A 13,287-nucleotide genomic window follows, 5' to 3' on the forward strand; every position below is an offset into this window, starting at 1 on the left:
CAATCCATGAGCATGGAACATTTTTCCATTTCTTTGTGTCTGCCTCAATTTCTTTCATGAGTATTCTATAGTTTTCTGAGTATAGATCCTTTGTCTTTTTGGTTAGATTTATTCCTAGGTATCTTATGGTTTTTGGTGCAACTGTAAATGGGATCAATTCCTTAATTTCTCTTTCTTCTGTCTCATCATTAGTGTATAGAAATGCAACTGATTTCTGTGCATTGATTTTGTATCCTGCCACTTCACTAAATTCCTATATGAGTTCTAGCAATTTGGGGGTGGAGTCTTTTTGGTTTTTCACATATAGTATCATGTCATCTGTGAAGAATGAGAGTTTGACTTCTTTTTTGCTATTTGGATACCTTTTCTTTCTTTTTGTTGTCTGATTGCTGAGGCTAGGACTTCTAGTACTAGTTGAATAGCAGTGGTGATAGTGGACATCCCTGCCATGTTCCTGACCTTAGGGGGAAAGCTCTCAGTTTTTCCCCAGTGAGAATGATATTTGCTGTGGGCTTTTCATATATGGCTTTTATGATATTGAGGTATGTTCCCTCTATCCCTACACTGTGAAGAGTTTTAATCAAGAAAGGATGCTGTATTTTGTCAAATGCTTTTTCTGAATCTATTGAGAGGATCATATGGTTCGTGTCCTTTCTTCTATTAATGTAGTGTATCACATTGATTGATTTGCAAATGTTGAACCACTCTTGCAGCCCAGGAACAAATCCCACTTGGTCTTGGTGAATAATCCTTTTAATGTACTGTTGGATCCTATTGGCTAGTATCTTGGTGAGAATTTTTGCATCCATGTTTGTCAGGGATATTGGTCTGTAATTCTCCTTTTTGGTGGAGTCTTTGTCTGGTTTTGGGATCAAGGTAATGCTGGCCTCATAGAAAGAGTTTGGGAGTTTTCCTTCCATTTCTATTTTTTGAAACAGCTTCAGAAGAACAGGTATTAATTCTTCTTTAAATATTTGGTAGAATTCCCCTGGGAAACCATCTGGCCCTGGACTCTTGTTTGTTGGGAGATTTTTTATTACTGCTTCAATTTTCTTGCTGGTTATGGGTCTGTTCAGGTTTTCTATTTCTTCCTGTTTCAGTTTTGGTAGTTTATATGTTTCTAGGGATGCATCCATTTCTTCCAGATTGCCTAATTTGTTGGGATATAGTTGCTCATAATATGTTCTTAAAATTGTTTGTATTTCTTCGGTGTTGGTTGTGATCTCTCCTCCTTCATTCATGATTTTATTTATTTGGGTCCTTTCTCTTTTCTTTTTGATAAGTATGGCCAGGGATTTATCAATCTTATTAATTCTTTCAAAGAACTAGCTTTTAGTTTTGTTGATCTGTTCTACTATTCTTTTGGTTTTTATTCACTGTTTTCTGCTCTAATCTATTTTATTTCTCTTCTCCTGCTGGGTTTAGGCTTTATTTCCTGTTCTTTCTCCAGCTCCTTTAGGTGTAAGGTTAGGTTGTGTATTTGAGACTTTTCCTGTATCTTGAGAAAGACTTGTATTACTATATACTTCCCTCTTAGGACCACCTTTGCTGCATCCCAAAGGTTTTGAACAGTTGTGTTTTCATTTTCATTTGTTTCCATGAATTTTTAAAATTCTTCTTTAATTTCCTGGTTGACCCATTCATTCTTTATTTTTTAAAAAGATTTTATTTATTCATTTGAGAGAGAGAGAGAGCGAGAGTGGGAGCACAAGTGGGGGCAGGGGAGGAGAAGAGGGAGAGGGAGAAGCAGCCTCCCCACTGAGCAGGAAGAGCAGGAAGACCACGACCTGAGCTGAACACAGAAGCCCAACCAACTGAGCCACCCAGGCGCCACCCCCCATTCATTCTTTAGTAGGATGCTCTTTAACCTCCATGTTTTGTTTTCCTTCCAAATTTCCTCTTGTGATTTAATTCAAGTTTTAAAGCATTGTGGTCTGAAAATATGCAGGGAATAATTCCAATCTTTTGGTACCAGTTGAGACCTGATTTGTGACCCTTTTCTAGGTTCTTGATGTGGGTGCATAGGTTATTGCTTTGAGATGGTTCCTCTTTTCTAATGTCTGCATTAGCACTATAGCATCCTCTCGCCTCTGCTTTAGCTGCAAACCACAACGTTGGGTATGTTGCTTTATTCATTTTCATTCAATTCAATGTGTTTTTGAGATTTCTCTTTAACCCATGGATTATTTAGAAGTGTGATGTTTAGTTTTCCCGTGGTTGGAGACTTTTCTGTTCTCTTTCTGCTATTAATTTCTAATTTGACTCCAATGTGATCAGAAAACACATGTTATATGACCTCACTTCTCTTAAGTTTGTTGCGGTTTGTTCATGGCCCAGGATGTGGTCTATCTTGGTATACAACTGTGCACACTTGAGAAGAATGTGTATGTGCTGCTGTTGGGTGGAATGTTCTGTAAATGTTGATTAGATGTTGGCTGTTGGCTGACAGTGATGTAAGGTTTCTCTACGTGTTTGCTGATTATTTTGTCTATTGCTGAGAAGGGAATGCTGACATCTCCAGTTGCCTTGTGGATTTGTCTGCTCCTCCTTTCAGTTCTGTTAAGTTTGGTCCCCATGTTTTTCAGCTCCATTGTTAATTGTGTACATGTCTAGGCTTTCATGTCTTCTTGGCAGATTAACCATTCCATCACTATGTAATGATAAAAGGGTCAATTTTCATTGTTCTGTCATTTTCTTTGCCTTGAACTGTACTTTATCTGGTATTAAGATAGCCATGCTTTCTTCTCGTTTTTTTAAAGATTTTGTTTATTTATTTGACAGAGAGAGAGAGAGAGACAGATAGAGAGGGAACACAAGCAGGGGGAGTGGGAGAGGGAGAAGCAGGCTTCCCACTGAGCCAGGAGACCGATGCGGGCCTCGATCCCAGGACCCTGGGATCATGACCTGAGCCAAAGGGAGACGCTTAACCGACTGAGCCACCCCAGGTGCCTCAGCCATGCTTTCTTTTGAGCAATGTTTGCATGATACATCTTTCCCTGTCCATCCTGTTACTTCCCATCTACCTACATTGTTATAGTTGAAGTGAATTTCTTGTACACAGCATATAGTCAGTCGTTTTTAAAAATCTACTCTGTGCAACCAGGCTTTTAACTGGTATACTTAGAAAAATCTACATTTAATGTAATTATTGATGTGTTAGGGCTTAAATCCACCATTTTACTTTTGTTTTCTGTTCATTCTCTCTGTTTTCTTTTTCCTGCCTTCCTATGGGTTTCCTGCATGCCTTACAGAATCCCATTGTGATTTGTCTATAGTATCTTTTTGTATAGATTTTTAGTGTGTTCTGTTATGATATTATCTATCCGTAACTCAACCACAATCTGCTGGTGTCAACATTTTACCAGTTTGAGTGAAGTGTAGAAACCTCACCTCACTTTACATCTTTTTAGCTTTCCCATTTATAATATGATTTCCTTAAATATTTACTCAAGTACATTTAGAACTACATCAGACAATGTTATAATTTTTGCTTCCACTGTCAAACATAAATCTATAAAACTCAAAAGAAGGAAGGAAATGTATTCACCCACATTTTTAATCTTTTCATTGTTCCTCCCTTCTTGTTGATGTTCCAGAACTCCTTCTTTAATCATTTCCTTTTGTTCAGATATTCTTTTAGGGTAGGTATGCTGGTGACAAATTCTTTTAGTTTTCTTCTATCAGAGAATTCCTTGGTTCCTTCTTTATTCTTGAAGGACATTGTCACTGGACCCAGACTTCTGAGTTAGTAGTTCTCCTTGTTCAACATCTGAAAAATGTTTCTCACCTCCATAATTTCTGAAATTTGGTGTTATTTGAATTGTTTTTCTTATTATAGGTAAGATGTCAGATCTCTCTCACTGCTTTCAAGAATTCCTTTTCCTTAGTTTTCAGAAGTTTTACTATGATGTGTCGCAGTGTGAATTTCTTTGGGTTTATCCTATTTGGGATTTGTTCAGCTTGCTGATCTATAGGGCTTTATGACTCCTGCCAAAATTTGAGAACTTTTCGGTCATCATTTCATGCATTTTTTAACCCCATGCTCTTTCTCTTCTCCTTCTGGGACTCTGATGACAAATCCTGTGCTGTAGCCACCCAGGCCCCTTGGACTCTATTCACTTTTCTCAGTATATTCTGTCTGTGTTGTTCAGACTGGGCACGTCTGTTCTTTTCTTTTTTTTAAGTAGGCTTCACACCCAGTGTGGAGCCCAACACAGGGCTTAAACTCACAACTCTCAGATCAAGACCTAAGCTGAGATCTAGAGTCAGATGCTTAATCAGCTGAGCCAACCAAGTGCCCCTGGTACCTCTGATCTATCTTCCAGGTCACTGATTCTTTCCTCTGATCCCTCCATGGAGTTTTTTGTTTTTGTTTTTGTTTTAGTTATTTAATTGTTATTTATTTAGCTATTGTATTCTCATTGGGCTCTTCCTTACATCTTCTATTTCTTTGCTGAGACTTTTTCTTGAGTGGGACTTGCTATTTTTCCACTTGTTTCTAACATGTTCATAATTGCTCATTGAAGCATTTTTATAATGGCTGCCATATTACTCAGAGATCTCCAGAGAAACATAACCAGTACAATGCGTATATATTATTTAAAAATTGACTCACAGGATTATGGAGGCTGAGAGGTTCCAAGATCTACAGCCAGCAAGTTGGAGACCCAGCAGAGCTGATGGTGTAAGTCCCAGTCTGAAAGCAGGCAGGTTTGAGACCCAAGAAGAACCAGTGTTTCAGTCCAGTCTGAAGGCCAGAAAAGACCAATGCCCCAGCTCAGGGTGGTCAGGGAGGAAGAGTTCCCTCTTGCTCACGAGAGAGTCAGCCTTTCTATTCTCCTCAGGCCTTCCACTGATTGGATAGCTTTTGTTGTCTATGCCTGTTGGTGTTTCTGGTTGCTGACTTCTTCAATAGCAGGCCTGGGATATGAGGCAAAAACTGAAAACAAATCAAGCCAGGGAAGTAATCACCATGTTATTCCTTGTGTTCCAACGTCCTTTGGAAGGTTGGTCTGCCTTCTCTCCACCTTTCAGAGTCTTCTTATATTCATTTTGTGTATAACACCCAGGGGTTTTCATTAGACTTAGCAGGAGGAATAGGGAAAACCATGCCTATCCCTCTTCCCACACTGACATTGCTATTTTAAAAGCATGTATTAAATGCACACTTTCCAGCCAGTGCATGGCTGCCCAAGTGGCCTTTGCTTTGACAGAAGGTTTTAGGGTTTCTGCACTTCCATTTTTGAGAACAAGGCATCAGTGGGAAGACACCAGGCATGCTCCCTCCTCCAAGATCCCAGGGGTGCTAAGTGTGCACGCGGGGTGAAGTGTGGAAGCATTTATTTAGCACTTATTCTGTGCCAGGCAGTGTTCTAGGAGAACAAAACTGACCAAACTCGCCGCCCAAGAAGTTCCTACTCTAGCAGGAGGAGACTCACAATAAACAGAATAAATGCTGCACCTAGAGGCGGTGAGTGCAAAAGAAGAAACCAAAGCAGGAAGGATGAGAGAAACGGGAACGGGGCAGGAGGGGTCAGGGTTTGCAGATATGAAAGGAGAGGCCGCCTGAGAAGACAACTCTGAATAAAGACCTGAGCAGCAGAGGTCTCTGGAGAGCAGACACAGAAGCGGCAGATGCAGAGGCCCGGGCAGGCACCTGTCCACAGGGAGACCAGTGGCTAGGAGCGTGGCCACTTAAGCCTCCCTACTTGGGGTCTGGCCAGTGCCTTCTGTTGAAAGTGTGCGGTCCCTGGAGCGGCAACATTGGCATCCCTGGGAGCATGCTGGAAATGCAGGTCTGCAGAGTCCAGCACTGTGGGGAGGACCCAGCAACCAGTGGTTTTATAAGACCCTGGTGGTGAGAAGGGGAGGAGCTTCTGCCAGAATCACTGGCTTCATAAAATGGACCTTTATTTTAGACAGGAATTCTAGAGAATGACAGTCATGACAAAACCGAGTCTGCAGACTCCTCGCATGGATTTTCCTCCATTTTGTCTTTATTGAGATACAATTTATATGGAGTGAATCGCATAGACCTTGAGTAATCGTCTGAGTTTTGACAGATGCACCCACCCGTGTAGCTCACATTTCCATTATGATATTGAACACTTGCCTCTCCCCAGAAGGTTCCCTTGTCCCACCTCCTGGAAGTCACCACTGATCTGCTTTCCATCACTGGAGATCCGATTTTGCTTGTTCTGGGTTTTTACAAAGAGAGAACAATCTCACTTGACTTCTTTCACTCAGATTATGCCTGAGGTTGGGCCGTGTCTCTGCACGCATCAGGACTGTGGTCCCTTTGTTGCTGGACACACCAAGTATGCTTCTCCACCCACCCGTGGGAGGACATCTGGGCTACCGTGAACAAAGCTGACATGAAGCTTCTTGTCCAAGTTCTTGTGTTTTCATTCCTTTTGGGCAAGTAAATACTTGCCAGGAGTGAACACATCATTTTGCATTCCCACTGGCAACGCAGGAGGATCCCAGTTGCTCCCCATTCTCGAAACCCTGGTATCATCTGGTTACAGCCGTTCTGGTGGGGGCGAGGTGACATCTCATTATTTTGATCTGCATTTCCCTGACAAGAATGTTGTTGATCTCCATGCTCTCCTTGGCCACTTGCGTGTCTTCCATGGGCTGCCTGTTCACTTCTTTTGACTGTTTTTAAAAACTGGCTGTTTGCATTATTGATTTGTAAGAGTTTTTTACATATTCCGGACACCAGTTTATGTCAGCTATTATGAAAATTCCATGCGTATTTTCTCTAATCTGGGGGTGGCCATTCCATTCTCTTAACGGCATCTCTTGATGAGCAGAAGTCTTTAATTCTGGTAAGTGCAGTGTATAGATTTTCCTTTTATGGTTACTGCTTTCTGCCCTTCCCAAATCTGTGCTTATCTCTAATGCAGAGATAATCTTCTGTTCTCCAGAAGTTGTATCATTTACTTTTTAAAAATAAATTTTATTGAAATCTTTTTTGAAAAAGCTATTTTTTAGAGCAGTTTTAGGTTCCCAGCAAAACTGAGAAGAGAGTTCAGCGTTACCATCGGCCCCTGCCCCCGCTCACGTGCAGCCTCCCGCACCGTGGACATCCCACGCCTGTCACCATCACCCAGAGGCTACAGCGCACGTCGGGGTTCCTTCTGGGGGTCGCGTGTTCTATGGATTTTAACAAATGTGTAATGACATGTAGCCACCATTAAAGGATCACGCCGAGCAGCTTCACCGCCCAAGAAACCCCGTGTGCTCCGCCTGGTCCTCCCCCTGGGGTTGACGTCTGCGTGTGATGTGAAGCAGGCAGGGACTGAGTTTTATTTTGGGGTGTGTGATTGACCAGCTGTCCCAGCACCATGTCTTGAAAAGACGGTGTTTTCTCTGTTGCATGGTTCCTGTTCCTGTGTTAAAGACCAGCTGTCCTCAGGCGGGAGGGCTGTCTCTGGCTGTCCCCTCTCTTCCACGGATCCACACATCTGCCCCCTCGCCTGCGCCTCACTGTGGCTTATTATTCCTAAATCGGGCGGTGGGTGCCCTCTGCCCACCTTTCCATCTGCACGGGAGATTTGCACTCACCCTGCCGAATGCTACACCTTCTGGTGGGGAGGGGGGCCTCTCTGTGGCTCCCCACTCAGAGCCCCCCACCCCCTCCGCCCCTCCTTGGCATTCCACACCCAGGACCAAAGTCAAGCTTAGGCCTCCGTCCAACACGCCAGGAGAAGGAGCCAGTAGCTCTGAGGGCCCCCGCCTTTATGGGCCGCGGCTGGACCTCCGCACACCCCTCAGCACCAGCCCCGCACGCATGTGGGTTTCCCAGGGCTTACAGGGCAGAGCCCCTCCTGTCCCCTCTGCATCTTCCCTCTGCCAGGCCAGCGTCCAGCGCGGGACCTTCCCATCCGACCACGGCCCTCGGTGGCCTCTCCTCTGCCAAGCCTTCCACCCAGAGCCGAGGGGTTGGGCAGTGGGGCCCCAGGAGAGCACCCCCTCTGGACCCCAGCCCTGGACGTGGACCCGGTCAGCAGCAGGGCGTGTGGCAGAGTTCCCACGACTGAGGGGTTAAAGCACACCATGGAAGCCCAGAAGGAGAAGCGCTGGGCACTGAACAAAGGGGGAAAGCACCTGGGGCGTCTGGGGTCTTGGTAGGGGCTTCCCATGGAGAGCCCAGCTCAGCGAGGAGGTGACAGACAGCAGGGATGGAAGGACCAGGGACGTGGGCTCTGGAATCAGAAGTTGGTGCCTGAGCTTTGGGGGCCGAAAGCCCTGACCACCAGATGGGAACCAATGGAGCTGACCCAGCTGGGGACATGGGGACACGGGCTTCTCGGGGCTGCACTGCTTTACTGACATTGTCCCTCAGGTGGAGATGCTCCTTCCCTGCTGGCGGCCCGTGGGCAGCTCCGGGCACCAAAAGGGAGCCTCACTGTCTTGGCCGCCCTTCCTCTGAACCCCAGCTCAGCCCAGCCTCCCAGCCGTCGGGTCCCCGTCCTCGGGCCCTGAAGAACCAGGCCCCGGCCCACCTGGCCGCAGGCTGCCACCCTGCCCAGCCCCTACCAGGGCCCGTCCTGGAGCAGGGTCAAGTCACGCTTATTGAGTGGACATGAGGGTGAGCCTCCCCACAGGCCAGGCACAGGGGACAGGGGCGCCAGCCTGGCAAGTGCTGATGGCCCAGGGCTGGGGGGAGCGAGACCCTTGGTGAGGAAAAGGGACAGAGTGCTTGACAGCAGGAGTGCAGAAAACACACTGAGTGTCTTTCTCCCCTGAACCAGTGTCCCCAGCCTCCCCCCACCGCCCTGCGCCCCGCCGGGCAGACCCTGCCACTCACTGGCCCTGCCTGGTGTGTGGTGGCATGGACCCTGGGCCACAGCGGGTTGGGGAAGCATACACGGAGACCAGTGTTCTCTGGGGACATCGCTCCCAAAACACATGGTGGGGCTGGCTCGTCCCTACCTGCCTCTGTCCTGTTGAGTCTGCAGAGAACCAGCGACAGATGTGACCTGCTTCGTGGTTGGAGGGGGGAGGGGAGGCCCCTGCAGATAATGCGTGAAGATGAAGGAACGGAAACCACCCAAGCATCCCTCCAGGCAAGCAGGTCAGAGGCCAGACAGAGCATCCCGTGGGCGATGGAAAGGCCAGCAAGGCAGCCGGGGCTGTGAGCAGGGAGCTGCCCTGCGCTATAGATGGCCACAGAGTGTGTGTAGGGTGACTCAGTTACTGTGGAGAAAAACAAGAGAAGAAGAAAGCAAGCCTGGGCATCTGGAAGGGCCCACAGGCCCCGTGAGCCCCGGGCCCGGGCGGGGTTCCCTGTACAATCAATACGCTTCGATGCAGCTGGAGCTTTATAATATGCACTTACATTCATTTTTCTATTAAAAATAGAAAATACTGAAAGATTTTTTTTTAGATTTTTTTAAAAATAGAAAATAAAAGGTAGTGGAAAATATTCACAATACCCAACAAAACATCAAATAATTAGAAATAAAGATATCTGCGACACCCACTTTTTTATAAAGAAGAAAGAAACAGGGGCGCTTGGGGGGGCCCAGTCGGTGAAGCGTCTGCCTTCTGCTCAGGTCATGATCTCAGGGTCCTGGGATTGAGCCCCACGTCTGGCTCCTTGCTCCGCGAGAGGCCTGCTTCTCCCTCTGCCCCTCCCCCTTGCTAGTGTTCTCTCTCTTTGACAAATAAATAAATAAAATCTTAAAAAAAAAAAAAAAGAAGAGGGGCGACTGGGTGGCTCAGTCGTTAAGCGTCTGCCTTCGGCTCAGGTTACGATCCCAGGGTCCTGGAATCGAGCCCCGCGTCGGGCTCTCTGCTCTGCGGGGAGTCTGCTTCTCCCTCTCCCACTCCCACTGCTTGTGTTCCCTCTCGCTGTGTCTCTCTCTGTCAAAAAATAAATAAAATCTTTTTTTTTTAAAGATTTTATTTATTTATTTGAGAGAGAGAATGAGAGAGAGAGAGCATGAGAGGGGGAGGGTCAGAGGGAGAAGCAGACGCCCCGCTGAGCAGGGAGCCCGATGCGAGACTCGATCCCGGGACTCCAGGATCACGACCTGAGCTGAAGGCAGTCGCTTAACCAACTGAGCCACCCAGGCGCCCTAAATGCATCATTTTTAACACATTCGTGTGACTGAATGGATGGATTCCTCATAGCTGGTCTTGAGACAAAGGGCAAATCATTTGCAAAAGTCATGCCAAACACCAAAAAATACTCTGATTCAAGACATAAGTTCTAAAAAATGAAACATAATGCTGAGATAAAGATAAATGTCTTTATCCTCTTGGGATGGAGAGGAACTTTTAAAGTACGATGGGAAAAGCAGAAATCATGAAGGAAAAAGCCACCAGCTCTGACTTAACGATGCAGGACAGTCGCGTATACAAATAGGGTAGAATGTGAAGATGCACGTGACAAGCTGAGGGAAACGTGAGCAGCAGACACACGAGGATGATGTGAGAGTCAGTATCTTTAATAGATAAGGAGCTCTCAGATCAGTAAGAAAAAGAGAAGCCATTAAGAGTGGAAAGAAGCAGGGGCGCCTGGGTGGCTCAGTCGTTAAGCGGCTGCCTTCGGCTCGGGTCATGATCCCCGGGTCCTGGGATCGAGCCCCGCATCGGGCTCCCTGCTCGGCGGGAAGCCTGCTTCTCCCTCTCCCACTCTCACTGCTTGTGTTCCTGTTCTCGCTGTCTCTCTCTGTCATATAAATAAATAAAATCTTTAAAAAAAAAAAAAAAAAAGAGTGGAAAGAAGCAGAGAGGAGATTGATTTTCGGGGCGGTGTCCCCAGCCCAGCACAGACTGACGTGGCATGTCCAGCCCCGTGGGCCACCGCCCCGGGCCCAAGGCTCCCCTACCACAGCTCTGAGCTGGGTGCTGTTGGGAAGGAGCGCCCTTCTGGGGCTGGGGTCTCTACAATCCACCCAGAGGCAGGGAGGAGGCGGCAGTCCCCCATCTCAGCCAGGAGAGGGGGTTGTCTGATCATTTTTGCAGGCGGCATGTGCTTACATGGCTTGGAAGGGCATCTTGTCTTCTCCACTCAGGTCACAGAGTGGCCTCGTCTGGGGTCTTTGGCGTCCAGCAGGAGCACAGGGGACCCAGCTGGGAGGCCTGGCCGCTTCCTCTCTCCTCTCTGCTCTGTCGCTGAAGCTCTGAGCCCAGCATTGTTTGTCCCCACAGCCGATGAGCCCAGCCTGGGGCCAGCAGCTTCGCCCTGTCTTCGGAAGCCCGGTCACAGGGACCTCGGGAGGGTCTGGGGGTCAGACTGGCCCGGGACATGCTGTGTGCCAGTCCTCTGCCTGGGGGTTCACGACTTCTGTCGATGCACTTCAGTCTCTGGGAAGTCCTACAGGAAATGTGCTTGGCCCTCTGTCTCCCTTAACGTGCTTAGCAAAGAACAGCCCCCTCCCTGCGCATTTGCAGACCCTGCACATGAAAGTGTGCCCACGGAGCGCCGGTTTGGGAAAGCAGCTCCAGACCCGGCAGAGGGCGGAGTGCAGCCTCTCTCCCGGGGAGCCCGCCGTCCAGGGAGGGCACCAAGGTGTGAAGTCCGTGAGCCCCTGCCGCCCGGTGCTGTCTCCGTCTCTGCCTGCCTGAGCTACAGGCAGCCAGGAGCCCCCACCTGATATCTGGAGAAAAGGAAAAAGGACCCAAACTCCAGCCCCTAGATGGACACTCGTGCTCGGTCGCTCCCCAAACATGCTTCAGGGCGGTGGTGCCCGGCGTCTGCCCCTGGCCAACCTGCTCTCCAGGTGAGGCGCGTCACGGCGCCGGCTGCCAGGCCCCCTCTCCCTGCTTCGTTTGCCCCAGAACTCTCTCCAGTTGCCTGCTGTGGGACCCCGAGCCCCTCCTGCTATTCCTGGGGCCACCGCAGAAACACAGGACAGCATGAGGGCTGGCGTGGGCTGGGGCTGTCTCTCCCCAGTCCCAGGACACAAGCGTCCAACCTGCTTCGCGCCCTGGCCCCGGGCTGGGATCCACTCTGGCTACACATGACCGCCCCCGACCCCAGCTGGGCTGGGGGCCACCGCAGTCTGGAGGACGCTCTCGGGCCCAAAGCGCCTGAACCTCCCCCTCACCCCCGGGATCGAGCTGTGGGTGACCCTGTCAGGCCGGAAGAGGGTGTTAGCAGCCACCTGAGAGTGACCCCCGGGCCAGGTGGGACCTCATCCAATGCCCACGGGGGCTCTGAGGCTGTGGGGGCTCCTGCAAAGGCTGTCAGTGTGCGTGACCTGTGCCCACGGCTGCCCGGCTGACGTCCTGGCCATGGGAGGGCAGGGAGATCAGGCATCCTGGTCTGGGTTGGGCGGGGCTGGAGCTCACCTGGAAGCTTCCAAACCGGCCCTCACAGGCCTGGATGATGCCGGGTGCATGGCCAGGGCTCAGCCAGGAATTCCCGTGGAGGTGGAGGAAGCCTATTTTAGGTCTTGCCCTTTGTTCCCACAAGGGACTCTCCACGTGTGTGATCTTAGGCTTCCTGGGGTTTCCATGGGTGAGAACAGGTGCCCAGAGATCCCCACAGGCCTAGCACCCATGGCCAGCAGAGCAGGCTTGCATAGCTCAGGGTCCGATCTTGGGGGTGGCCTGAGGGACTGACCTGGTCACCAAGAGGCCAGCTCCTCTGAGGCCTGTCTCCAGACCACCAGGGCACCCCCTCTCCATGCCCCCCCTCCAGACAGCTGCAACAGGGTGCCCAGGGACCCCAAAACTGACAGCAGGGCTCCTGCGTGGGAGCATCCTGGGGCCACACCAGTCCTTGTCCACTCACCCTGTGCAGAACCTTCCGTGAGCCTCTGCCCCACATGGTGAGGACCAGGCGCTCCTGTCCCCCAGGCGCTCTTCCTGCTGTATGATCCCAACAATGAGCACACTGTCCCTTCCGTGGAGCTGGAACGGCCCCTGGGGCCCCCCAAGGAGTCTGGCATCCTCCAGACTCCAGAACAATGCAGATGGGCCAGGGGGTTCAGGAGTGATGCAGGGGTCAGGCGGCCCCAGTCACTCCTGGTCCCTGTGATGATTTTCACTCTGGTGTCCTTGTTAAAAAACAAAACTAAGCTAAATAAGAGGAGGAGAAAGCAACAAAGACAGTTTTCACTACAAAAAAATTAAATTTAAAATTTAAAAAATTGGGGGTGCCTGGGTGGCACAGTCAGTTAGGCATCTGACTCTTGGTTTCAGCTCAGGTCATGATCTCAGGGTGGTGAGATCGAGCCCCGTGTCGGGCTCGCACTCAGCAGGGAGTCTGCTTGAGATTCTCTCTCTCCCTCTCCCTCTGCCCCTCCTGCTCATGCTCTCGCTCTC

The sequence above is a fragment of the Mirounga angustirostris genome, unplaced genomic scaffold (genome assembly GCF_029215605.1).
Source record: "Mirounga angustirostris isolate CCGP_5_RB_7025 unplaced genomic scaffold, mMirAng1.0.hap1 SCAF_1, whole genome shotgun sequence".
NCBI lineage: Eukaryota > Metazoa > Chordata > Mammalia > Carnivora > Phocidae > Mirounga > Mirounga angustirostris.